The following is a 12,585-nucleotide window of genomic DNA, read 5'->3' as shown; positions in this document are numbered from 1 at the left end:
CTTGGTGTTGTCTTCCACGGAGCAGAAGACTTTACTGTTAGTAAAGCCTACTTTATTATTTCATTCATGAGTCATGCCTTTGGCGTTATATCTGTGAGGTCATCCATATACCCAAAGTCATCTAGATTTACTTCTACTTTATCTTCTAAAAGTTTTACAGATTTTCATTTTACATTTAGCTCTTTGATCCATTTTAAATAAATATTTTTGAAGGGTATAAGGTCTGCATGTATATTGATTTTTTGAATGTGGTTACAGTCCAGTTGATTCAGCACTATTTCTTGAAAATACTATCTTTGCTCCACTATATGGCCTTTGATTCTTTGCCAAAAATCAGTTGGTATTTGTCTGGATCTATTCATTGGTTCTTTTTTATGGATTACAATGGCTTTTTCCCCTCCATAACTTCCCACCCACCCGCACCCCTCCCATCTCCTGCTCCCTCTCCCATTCCATTCACATCAAGATTCATTTTCAAGTATCTTTATATACAGAAAATCGATTTAGTATATATTAAGTAAAGATTTCATCAGTTTGCATTGGAGATTTATTTATTTTCACTCTGTTTCTATGAGTTCAACTACTTTGGATTCCACGTGTTGGTATCTTGTAATATTTATGCTTCTGTGTATTGCTCATTTCATTTAGTACAATTTCCTCCAGGTTCCTGTATTTTGCGAATGACAGGATTTCCCTCATTTTAAAGGATGCATATTACATTTTGTATATGTGTCATATTTTTTTATCCATCCATCCTTTTATGTACATTTAGGTTGCTTCCATATCTTGGATCTTGGAAATAATGTTGCAAGGAACGTGAAAGTTCAATTATCTCTTTGTGATCCTATTTAAAATTTGCTTGTACATATAGGCAGAAGTGGTATTGTTGTATCATATGGTAATTCTACTTTTGATTATTTTAAGAGTTTCCATAAAGGCTGTACTAATTTCACTTCTACCAAGAACAGGTAACAAGAGTTACCTTTTCTCCACATCATTCTCAATAGTGTCGTGTTATTGTTGTTGTTTTTATTATAGCCACCTTTTTTTAAAAGATTTATTTATTTATTTGAAAGTCAGTTATACAGAGAGAGGAGAGGCAGAGAGAGAGAGAGATCTTCTGTCGATGGTTCGCTCCCCAGACAGCCGCAATGGCTGGAGCTGCGCCAATCTGAAGCCAGGAGCCAGGAGCTTCCTCCAAGTCTCCCAAGAGGGTGCAGGGGCCCAAGGACTTGGGCCATCCTCTACTGCTTTCCCAGGCCACAGCAGAGAGCTGGGTTGGAAGTAGAGCAGCCGGGACTAGAACCGGCACCCACACAGGATGCCAGTGCTTCAGGCCAGGGCGTTAACCCGCTGTGCCATAGCGCTGGCCCCTATTATAGCCACCTTAACTTGTATGTGCTATAACTCATTATGGTTTTTGTTCATATTTCCCTGATGATTAATGGTGCTGAGCATCTTTCCATATATCTATTTGCTATTTGTATATGTCATTTGGTGAAATGTTCAGTGAGTTTTTTTGCCCATTTTTTTTTTTACAGGCAGAGTTAGACAGTGAGATAGAGAGAGACAGAAAGAAAGGTCTTCCTTCCATTGGTTCACCCCCCCAAATGGCCGCTACGGCTGGCGTGCTGCGCTGATCCGAAGCCAGGAGCCAGGTGGTTCCTCTTGGTCTCCCATGCGGGTGCAGGGCCCAAGCACTTGGGCCATCCTCCATTGCCTTCCCGGGCCAGGGCAGAGAGCTGGACTGGAAGAGGAGCAACCGGAACAGAATCCGGTGCCCCAACCGGGACTAGAACCTGGGGTGCTGGTGCCGCACGCAGAGGATTACCCAAGTGAGCCATGGCACCAGCCCTTTTTGCCCATTTTTAAACTGGATTATTTGGGGTATTTGCCATTTAGTTATAGGAGTCCCCTTTATACTTTGGATAGTACAAATTTAGCAGTAATATGGATAACAAATATTTTCTTCCATTTCATCAGTTGTCTTTTCATTTGTTTATTGCTTGTTTGCTATGAAAATGTTTTAAATTTTATATTGTCCCACTTATCTATTTTTGCTTTTGTTTCTTGTGCTTTCAGTGTCATATCCAAAAGGTGCAATCACTTTCAAAATCCCAATGATATTTTTCACAGAAATAAAAAAAAATTATTCAGGGGTGAGGAATTTTTGGCCAATGGGCCTATAAAAACATTTGGTCTGGCAATACAGGCAATCAAAAGTGAGACTTAGTGTTCAATAAATCAGGGCCAGCACTGTGGCATAGTGGGTTAAGCCACTGCATGCAGTACCTGCATCCCATATGGGGGCTGGTTCAAGTCCTGCCTGTTCCTTTTCCAATCCAGCTTTCTGCTAATGGCCAGGGAAAGCAGTAAAAGATGTCTCACATACTTGGGCCCATGCATCCACATGGGGGACCCGAAGGAAGCTCCTGGCTCCTTGCTTTGGATCAGCCCAGCACCTACTGTTGGGGGAATTTGGGGAGTGAATCAATGGATGGAAGATCTCTCTCTGACTCTCCCTCTCCCCCTCTCTGTAACTCTGCCTCTCAAATAAATAAATCTTAAAAAAAGTTTTAAAAAGGAAATTCAATAAATCTATATAGCAGGCTATCTTTTAACTTGATAATTTTATATGGTCCACAGATGCTTTTATAAATATCCAAATCACCCTTTACGGAAAAAAGGTTCCCCACCCTTGTGACCCACAAAAATCTTCGAATTGCCAAAGCAATACTGATCAAGAACAAGGCTAGAGTCATAATCATGTCCTGATTTCAAAATATATTACAGAATACAATAATCAAAATAGCATTGCATGTATAAAAACAGACATACAGATGAATGGAGCAGAAATAAGCCCATGCATATATGATAACCTGGTTTTCAATAAATGTACCAAATATGTGCACTGGAGAAACAACAATTTCTTCAATAAATGGTGCAGGGATTACTGGATATTTGCATGCTAAAAAATAAAACTGGATACTTTTCTTACACCATACACAAAAATTAACTCTCAATAGATCTGAGTGAATTGGAACATAATCCCTGAAATCATAAAACTCCTATAAGAAAACATTGTGGGAACTCTTCCTAATGTTAACCTTGGCATTACTTGATTTTCATATGTTGAACCAGTCATATATATCTATGATAAATCCCACTTAGTCATGGCACATAATTCTTTTTTATACATTGTTGGATTCAATTTGCTATTATTTGAATAATTTTACAGTTATGTACATGAGAAATATTCATCTATAGTTTTCTTTTCTTGTAATATCTTTATCTGGTTTTCCACACTTTTTGTGTTCCTCATACTGGACAACTTCAATGGATCTATCTTCAAGTTTATTGACTCTTTCTTCCATCAGTTCAAATCTGCTATTAAGCCCCTGTGGTCTGTTTTTTTTTTTTTTTCTTTTACTTTCAGTAATCGTTCTTTTCAACTCCAGAATTTCTGGTGTTTTTTTTAAAATAATTTCTATTTCTTTATTGATCTTACTTGCTTGGTAAGACAGTGTTCTCATACTTTCCTTTAATTCTTCAGACACAAGTTTCTTTAGACCTCCTCTAGGAGTCCAATGCTGGTGTTTCCTTAGAAAGTTTTTTTTTAATTTTTTTAATTTTAATTTTAGTTAGTTCTTAAAAGATTCAATATGATTTACAGGTACAATTCTATGAACATAATGATATTCCCTTCCTCCCTCCCTTCCCTTCTCTCCCTTCTGCCTTCTTTCCTATTTTTTTTTTTTTTTTTTGGTTTTTGAGATAACATATTTTAAAATCACATTACAGTAGAAAGGCTTAATACTTCACCAAATAAGTTTAACAAGTAAAAAGCAAGAAGATCTTAGTTTAGAGGGAATATAGATGATGGCTATAAACAATACTTGAATAGAAAAATGACCATTTCACCCATATACAGCAAATTTTAAAGAAATCACAGATCATTAAAACTATAGTAGTAAAGCATTCTTAACCATTAGTTTGACAAAGGTATAAAAGTTTTATGAAACTATCTTTGCGGGCCGGCGCGCGGCTCAATAGGCTAATCCTCTGCCTTGCGGCACTGGCACACCGGGTTCTAGTCCTGGTTGGGGCACCGGATTCTGTCCCAGTTGCCCCTCTTCCAGTCCAGCTCTCTGCTGTGGCCAGGGAATGCAGTGGAGGATGGCCCAAGTGCTTGGGCCTGCACCCCATGGGAGACCAGGAGAAGCACCTGGCTCCTGCCTTCGGATCGGCGCGGTGCGCCGGCCACAGTGCGCCAGCCACGGCGGCCATTGGAGGGTGAACCAACGGCAAAGGAAGACCTTTCTCTCTGTCTCTCTCCCTCACTGTCCACTCTGCCTGTCAAAAAATAAAAAATAAAAAAATAAAACTATCTTTGCAGCAATACTGATATGTACAGACATTTTTTCCTCTTTTTTTGTTTGCTTTTAAAGTTTAGCTCCCACTCTCATGTTCTCCCTTATGTGTAGGAACCTTTTTTTAAGATTTATTTATTAGAAACTCAGAGTTGCAAAGAGAGAGAGAGAGTTTTATTTTCCATCTGCTGTTTCACTCCCCAGGTAGCCCCAACAGCCAAAGCTGGGCCCAGCCAAAATCAAGGGCCAGAGGCTTCCAGGTCTCCCACGTGGATGGCAGGGGCCCAAACACTTGGGCCATTTTTGGTTGCTTTTCACAAACCATTAGCAAGGAGCTGGATCAGAAGTAGAGCAGCCAGGACCAGGGACTCAACCCGGCACCTACATGGGATGCCGGCATCACAAGTGGAGGCTTAACCTACTAAACCACAATGCTGGCCCCTAGAAACATTGTCTGTTAATTGGTTTTTCGTACTTATAGGCCACATTTTCCTGTTTTCTTGTGTGTCTATTAATTTTTGTTGAAAATTGGATATTTTAGGTAATATAATGTGCTACCTATAGAAATCAGATTGCATCCCTTTCCAGTGTTTGTTGCTATTACTGTTTATTTTTTATGATTCTTAGTGTTGTTTATTTAATTTTCAGACTAACTTTGTAAACGCTGTATTAGTTGTATACAGCTACTGAAAGTCTCTCCTCAGTGAGCCTAGTGATCACTGATTGGCAGAGATGCCTCAAGCTAATAATTCTCCCACCTTTTGTGAAGGGGCTCTGAGCATGTGTTGGATGAAGCCCCATTATCCTGGCAGGCAGTTAAGGATGTCTTAACCTTCACTTCCTGCTTCTGCATTGCTTCAAGGTCACTCTTACATGAGTGGGTATGTCCTTCCCTGGTCTTTTTTGGACAAATATGCAGCCAAACATGTATGCATCACTTTGAGAGTCTCTGGAAATTTTTAGAGCTCCTTAGAGCCTCATGTGAATGCTTCATTCCCCATATTTTCCTTTTAAGTTTCTGTAATCTTCTTTGCAGTAGCTGGTAGCATTGCCTCAGAGAGCTATAGTGTTAAACAAATGCCACAGATATTTTGAATAACCAGGCTAGGGATAGAGTTTTCCTAACTGACAAAGCCCTGGAGGAAGGTCAAAATAAACATAAGCCCTGAGGATGGAGTTTTCCCAGGGATTTTTCCAGACAGATCAAATAGTGGCAGCTCTCTGGAGATGGCTCCTTGGCGAGCTCCGAACCTATTCTGTCTTCTCCAGTGGTTATGAGGCAACTGAATTTTTGCTGTTACTGTATCTCTGAAGTTGTAGCTTATCAAGGCTACCATGAACCTGGGGAATGGATTATGGGACTAGGACAAGTAATCTGTTCCTATCAAGATTAAACTGTTTTCCTTGAATAACATCTCTGATTGTTGCAAGCTTTTGGTTAATTTTCAGAGTTCTGAAACAAATACTTTGAATAATGTTTTGCTAGTGTTGTCAGTACCTTTATGAAGGATCAGAGTTGGGGAAGGGGTAGTTCTTACACACTATCGTAGAAATGCTTCCCCTATGCTGAGTATTTTCACATTTCTGTAAATATTCCTCATCTTCAGGACACAGGTAAGATGCTTAGAAATAGAATGATCCTTTCCAAACTTGTGGTTAGCATGTTAGATGGGACCAGAGACTTGTTTATTCTACGGCTAATTTTTCCGACTACCAAGGCAATGTGCCATGATTTATGAAAGTTTCCATCTGGCTAGTAGTAATAGGATCTACTCCCTTTTCTGTGTAAACACTAGGTAATGTTCCATCTAATCTTTGGGTGATTCTTTCTCCAGCCTTGGGTTGCTTCCTCACATACATGCACTGATCAGTGTTTGCTTTAAAACCTGTAAGTGACCCTACTCAGATATTTGGGGTCTTCTCTCTATGTAGCTCTGTCTGGCCAATGCTCTGTCCTGTGATCTCTAGCTGCCTTGGATTCCCCATATTCTCAGCTTGACCTGCTCACCACAGCCAGTACACCAGGTTCTGCCTCAGTTCCTTCTCCCTAACATGGCCTGGAGAATTTCTCAAGATTCCAAGCTTGGACAATTGTAGAATCTCCTCACTTGTTTCCCATCTATCAGAAATCACTGTCCTTCATTGGCTGATTTCTAATATTCTGAAAATCACTGTGTTGCTTTTGTCTTGTTTTTTGGTTATTTCAAGCGGGAGGTTAAATTTGGTTCCTGTTACTCAATTTTGACCAGAAGCAGAGAACCCGACCTGGATACTCTTTTAAGTTTAATATGCATTATTAAAATTTTATTGGGGGTGAGCATCGTGGTACAGTGGGTTGAGTTACCCCTTGGGATATGCACATCCCATATCTGAGGACCTGGGTTTGAGTATCTTCTCTGCTTCTGATCCAGCTTCCTGCGAATGTGTATCCTGGGATACAACAGATGATGGGGTCAAGTAGTTGAGTCTCTGTCTATGTGAGATACCTGGATGAAGATCCTGGCTTCTGGCTTCAGCCTGATCCAGTCCTGGCTGCAGTGGGCATTTGAGGAGTGAATCAGCAGATAGAAGCATGCTAGCACTTGCTCTTATGCTTTGTTCTCGCTCAAATTCTCTCATGCTCATTGTCACTGTGACTTTCAAAATAAATAAAAACAAAATAAGCAAAGTATACATTTTTCTCTATCACTTCTTTAAGTCTTTTTTTTTTTTTGACAGGCAGAGTTAGACAGTGAGAGAGATAGAGACAGAGAGAAAGGTCTTCCTTCCGTTGGTTCACCCCCAAAATGGCCACTACGACTGGTGTGTTGCGCTGATCCGAAGCCAGGAGCCAGGTGCCTCCTCTTGGTCTCCCATGCGGGTGCAGGGCCCAAGCACTTGGGCCATCCTCCACTGCCTTCCCGGGCCAGGGCAGAGAGCTGGACTGGAAGAGGAGCAACCAGGACAGAATCCGGTGCCCCAACTGGAACTAGAACCCGGGGTGCTGGTGCCGCAGGCAGAGGATTAGCCAAGTGAGCTGTGGCACTGGCCCACTTCTTTAAGTCTTGACCATCAGCAAAACAACAAATCTAGCCCAGATTTGTAGCATTTGCCAATTCATGTATGTAAATGATCCCACTATCGTCAGTTTCAAGCTACCAAACTATGTAATATTACTACTACATCAGGTGCATATATTATAGTAAAATATAATAAAATACTAGGAATTGATGTTTTAAGTATTACTTTGCTTTAACATAACTTATTTAATTGTAAATTGATATATTTTTAAAATCAACTTATAAAATTCCCAACAATGTAATAATCAACTCTTCTGAAACAGCATGAGCCATCTGCTATACCCTCATGACTCTGTCCCTGGAGATTAGAGTCACTGTGGAAGCATCAGAGTAAGGAGAGAATTCATCCATATAGGGACATGTGCACATAATCTCTGTTCACCAAAGGTGTTAGGCCACCCTAGAAAATACACAAAACAGGCATTTGACCTCCTTTTTTTCTGCAGAGAAAAAAATCTACCCTCAAAATTCCACTGTTAAAAATTCATTACCATGGATCTTGAAGCCTTTTTTATTTCTAAGAATCCCATTTTAAAATGGTATCATATTTTCCTGTGAAAAGTAATACTTTAAGCCTTTTAATCGGCTAACATTTTTAGGTTATTAGATATCTAAGTAAGAACAAGGCCCTCTGCCATTGGCTCATAGGCTCTGTGCTTAGCAGAAGCAATGGAGGTAGATATCGGATAAATAAAGGGAAAGTGGAAATATTCCATTAAAAAGTACTTCTTTCATTATCTTTCAGAAAGCCAACTCCAGTACACCCATATATGGGACTGAGTTTCTAAGTGCTAAGAAAGCAGCTGATGCCTTTTCCTATCTTGGCCTGACTACCCACTAGCAGGGGAGGTCACATGAGCTGCTAACCATTCCTAGAGAATATTTAAATATTAGAGAAAGAAATTGGAAAGGAGGAAAAGATAACAAGGCCATCCATAAACCTCATATATTTAAAATGTCTGCACATCAGTAGCCATGCCAACATAGAAAAGCTAGGAATTCTCATCCATTCACATGAGTAAAGAAAAAGACTAGGATGAGAAAACAGTGAAAAGTGACAAAGAAGAATTTTTTTTTTGTAGGCACTGTGAGAAACATTTTATTTTAAACATTTAATGTTAAAAATAAAGATAAAGAACTTTTAGAGACAGAGCACTTTCCCACAATTGTTATTGTGGGATCCCACAGTGATTATCTTTAGCGAGTCAAAATTATCTTTTAAACAATTTTCTTCTTTTTTTTTAACTTTTATTTAATGAATATAAATTTCCAAAGTATAGCCCATGGGTTACAATGGCTTCCCCCCTCCCATAACTTCCCTCCCACCCGCAATCCTCCCCCTTCCCGCTCCCTTTCCCCTTCCATTCATGTAAAGATTCATTTTCAATTCTCTTTGTATACAGAAGATCAGTTTAGTATATATTAGGTAAAGATTTCAACATTTTGCCCATATAGCAACACAAAGTGAAAAAACTACCATTGGATTACTAATTATAGCATTAAATAGCAATGTACAGCACATTAAAGACAGAGATCCTACATAATTTTTTTTCAAATTAATTAATTTTCTATGCCATTTCCATTTTAACACCAGGTTGTTTTTTTTTTTTTTCATTTCCAATTCTCTTTATATACAGAAGATCAATTCAGTATATAATTAGTAAAGACCTCATCAGTTTGTGCCCACACAGAAACGCAAAGTATAAAAATACTGTTTCAGTACTAGTTATAGCATCACTTGGCTTTAGACGACACATTAGGGACAGATCCCACATGGGGTGTAAGTACACAGTGACTCCTGTTGCTGATTTAACAATTTGACACTCCTGTTCATGGCGTCAGTAATCTCCCTAGGCTCTAGTCATGAGTTGCCAGGGCTATGGAAGCCTTTAGAGTTCGCTGACTTTGATCTTATTCCGATAGGGTCATAGTCAAAGTGGAAGTTCTCTCCTCCCTTCGGAGAAGGGTACCTCCTTCTTTGATGGCCCTGTTCTTTCCACTGGGATCTCACTCACAGAGATCTTTCATTTAGGTCTTTTTTTTTTTTTCCATGATATCTTGGCTTTCCATGCCTGCTATACTCTCATGGGCTCTTCAGCCAGATCTGAATGCCTTGAGGGCTGATTCTGAGGCCAGAGTGTTGTTTAGGACATCTGCCATCCTATGAGTCTGCTGTGTATCCCACTTCCCATGTTGGATCTTTCTCTCCCTTTTTGATTCTATCAGTTAGTATTAGCAGATACTTGTCTTGTTTGTGTGATCTCTTTGACTCTTAGACCTATCAGAACTATCAATTGTGAGCTGAAATTGATCACTTGGACTAGTGCGATGGCATTGGTACATGCCATCTTGATGGATTGTGTTGGAATCCCCTGGCACATTTCTAACTCCGCCATTTGCGGCCAGTCCGATTGAGCATGTTCCAAATTGTTCATCTCCTCCCTCTCTTTTTCCACTCTTATATTTAACAGGGATCACTTTTCAGTTAAAATTTAAACACCTAAGAATAATTGTGTGTTAATTACTGAGTTCAACCAATAGTACTAGAACAACAACAACAACAACAAATACTAAAAAGGATAAAGTATTACATTGTACATCTAAAGTCAGGACAGGAGCTGATCAGTTCATTGTTGCTTATAGTGTCCATTTCACTTAACAGGTTTCCCCTTTGGCGCTCAGTTGTCACCGATCAGGGAAAACAAATGATATTTGTCTCTTTGGGACTGGCTTAATTCACTCAGCATGATGTTTTCCAGATTGCTCCATCTTGTTGCAAATGACTGGGTTTCGTTGTTTCTTACTGCTGTATAGTATTCTATGGAGTACATGTCCCATAATTTCTTTATCCAGTCTACTGTTGATGGGCATTTGGGTTGGTTCCAGGTCTTAGCTATTGTGAATTGAGCTGCAATAAACATTAATGTGCAGATGGCTTTTTTATTTGCCAAATTAATTTCCTTTGGGTAAATTCCAAGGAGTGGAATGGCTGGGTTGTATGGTAGCGTTATGTTCAGGTTTCTGAGGAATCTCCAGACAGACTTCCATAGTGGCTTAACCAGTTTGCATTCCCACCAACAGTGGGTTAGTGTCCCTTTTTCCCCACATCCTCTCCAGCATCTGTTGTTGGTCGATTTCTGAATGTGAGCCATTCTAACCGGGGTGAGATGGAACCTCATTGTGGTTTTGATTTGCATTTCTCTGATTGCTAGTGATTTTGAACATTTTTTCATGTGTCTGTTGGCCATTTGGATTTCCTCTTTCGAAAAATGTCTATTGAGGTCCTTGGCCCATCTCTTAAGTGGGTTGTTTGTTTTGTTGTTGTGGATTTTCTTGATTTCTGACAAAGAAGAATTTGACCAGGAAAATAGTTTGTGATGAAGTTTTCACTTTCGACTTGAGTTCAAAATATTTTTTCTCAGGATTAAAAAATAAAATTATAAATGAGTGATGCACTAATATACTAATAAATATGTGAACTGTATACAGACCACTAATAAATATGTGAACTGTATACCGCTGTTTTTCGATGTATTATAATTCTATTTAAGGAAAATATTTACAAGTTAAAGAAAATACTCTGAAAATACTTAAGTCAGTACACTTGAAATTAAATCCCACGGGAAAAAAATATGTAATTTAACAATAATCACTAATTAAAAAGAAGAAATTTACACAATGAAGCTGAAATTGTTCTTCAGAAGCATGTGTGCAATTTAATAATTGTTATCCATATTAAAAATAAAGTAATTTTATCCTTAAATAATAATATTCCCTGAAACAACTCCAATTTGACTCAATATTTCATTTGAAAACAAGTTTATTAAATTTAAAAGTTTAGGGAAAGGTTTCTTAAAAGTACATGACAAGAACTAACCATAAAACAAATTAAGGTAATCTTCCTACAATAAAATTCAGAACTACTATTCATCAAGAAGCATTTTAGAGGAACTGGAAAGGACACAGACTAGGAGAAAATACTAGCAAGTTAAGAAACAAGTACCTGGATTATATGAACAACTTCTGGAAATCAATAAGAAAAATCCAAAAGGTCAATAAGAAAGGGGGTATATTACACATACTGGCATGTTTCCAAAGAAGAAACACCATAGTGGTGAATAAACTTAGAAAGATGCTTATCTCATTAATATTCACAAAAGTGTAACTAAGGGTATTATGTGCTACCACTGCAAACAAGAAGACTGGCAAAATGTATGTGCTATGTGATAACAGGTGTAGATAAGGACATTAATAACAGTTAAACTCTGCCATTTAACAATGTGAGACCATTGCAAGGAAAAAAAATGGAAGTTTAATGTGTACCTAGCTTTTGATACAACCATTTTTCTTCAATAATAGGTACAGTGGGGGCCGGCGCCGTGGCTCACTTGGTTAATCCTCCGCCTGCAGTGCCGGCATCCCATATGAGCATTGGGTTCTAGTCCCGGTTGCTCCTCTTCCAGTCCAGCTCTCTGCTGTGGCCCGGAAGGGCAGTGGAGGATGGGCCAAGTGCTTGGGCCCCTGTACCCGCATGGGGGACCAGGAAGAAGCACCTGGCTCCTGGCTTTGGATTGGCACAGCACGCCAGCCTTAACGGCCATTTGGGGGTAAACCAATGGAAGGAAGACCTTTCTCTCTGTCTCTCTCTCTCACTGTCTAACTCTGCCTGTCCAATAAAAAAATAATAATAGGTACAGTGAGCCTTCTATATATGTGGATTTTTCACCTGTAGATTTGACCAACTATGGATCAAAAACATTTGGCAAAACAAAAAAAATGGTTTCGTACTGAACATATGTGGTCATTATCCTTGTCATTATTTTCTATGCAATATAGTATAATGACTTTATAACATTTACATTGTATTAGTTATTGTAAGTAATCTTTAGATGACTTAAAGGATATGGGAGGATTACACAGGCTATATACAAATGCTGCACCATTTTAATATAAAAGACATGAGCATCTGAAGATTTTGGTAACTGTAGGGGTCATGGAGTCAACCCCCACCAGATACTGAGAAGTGACTTTATATAAATTTGAGAGCTGTACTGCCAAAAATTTCAAACACTAGCTTTAAGTAGACATGTGGCTATCTTAGACTGAGATGTTCTTACTCTACAGGTGAAATGTATATCACATTTACAGGACTCAGT

This window comes from Lepus europaeus, chromosome X (assembly GCF_033115175.1).
Source record: "Lepus europaeus isolate LE1 chromosome X, mLepTim1.pri, whole genome shotgun sequence".
Lineage (NCBI taxonomy): Eukaryota > Metazoa > Chordata > Mammalia > Lagomorpha > Leporidae > Lepus > Lepus europaeus.
Note: the sequence above shows the minus strand (reverse complement) of the source record.